This window comes from Meleagris gallopavo, chromosome Z, assembly GCF_000146605.3.
Source record: "Meleagris gallopavo isolate NT-WF06-2002-E0010 breed Aviagen turkey brand Nicholas breeding stock chromosome Z, Turkey_5.1, whole genome shotgun sequence".
Classification (NCBI taxonomy): domain Eukaryota; kingdom Metazoa; phylum Chordata; class Aves; order Galliformes; family Phasianidae; genus Meleagris; species Meleagris gallopavo.
The window spans coordinates 33,453,332-33,454,296 of NC_015041.2; positions in this window are offsets into that span (position 1 = coordinate 33,453,332).

Consider the following 965-nt stretch of genomic DNA (forward strand, 5'->3'; position numbering starts at 1 on the left):
TCTTGTGCTTGTCCATGCAACATTTAAGAAAAAAAAAAAATTAGGGTGGAGCACAAAGGGAAAATTCTTCCTCTAGTACAGTTCTGCAGTTCTTAAGATTTCCTCCTGATGTTGGTTACTTCTAGGAAAGCATACTTCAGCACATTCATTATTGGGCAATTTCTTTGCCTCTGACCTTGTAACAGCTGAGAAAGCTTCATCCTTTGTCCCTCATCAAACTTAAAGATGATTAAAGAAACTTAAGTTCAAACATAATTGAATCTACTTGCTGCTTATCGTGTTTTTAATAGCACTGCCATGACTTTATGCGAGGTTGTTACAGCATCACATAAATGTGTGAAGAAAGAGCATGTAAAGCAATTTCACAACTGCAAACAAAATGACGCTTCCTTAAATTCTTTTTAGCCTTACACAAGTATGGGTACATTCTTGCATTCAGCACTGCAGTCCTTATTGGTTTGTCTATCCATGGTGTCCGACCTACAGTGAATCTCTGAAACCAATCTCTCTATTTTGGTATCAAGAAATGAGCTTGTGATTTAATATCAGGTGCTCACACCTTAAAACCTGATTACGTTGTTTTCTCAGTGCACAGGCAGATACTGTGTAATTTTCCAGAAATTACATCCATAAACTGGAATACCCACAAAGAAAACTCCACAGCAGAAGCACCTCTATCACCATATTAGAAATGAACACTTGGGATTACAGCATAAAATTCTGTCCCATCTGACAACTTCATTTACAGCTGCAGAGCTATCTTCCCAAAAGCTCAGCATCCGAACCATTACAGTTCCCAGTCCCAAACAACGCCGTCAGCCGGCGATACACCGAACGGCAGCTCTGGCAGAGGCAGGGACAGCTCTCCCACACCTCACACCTCAACGTGCAGCCCCACGGGGATCGTCCCGCGGCCACCAGAGGAGGGGCGGCAGCCGGGCACGGCTTGCCCGCACCCAGCTGAC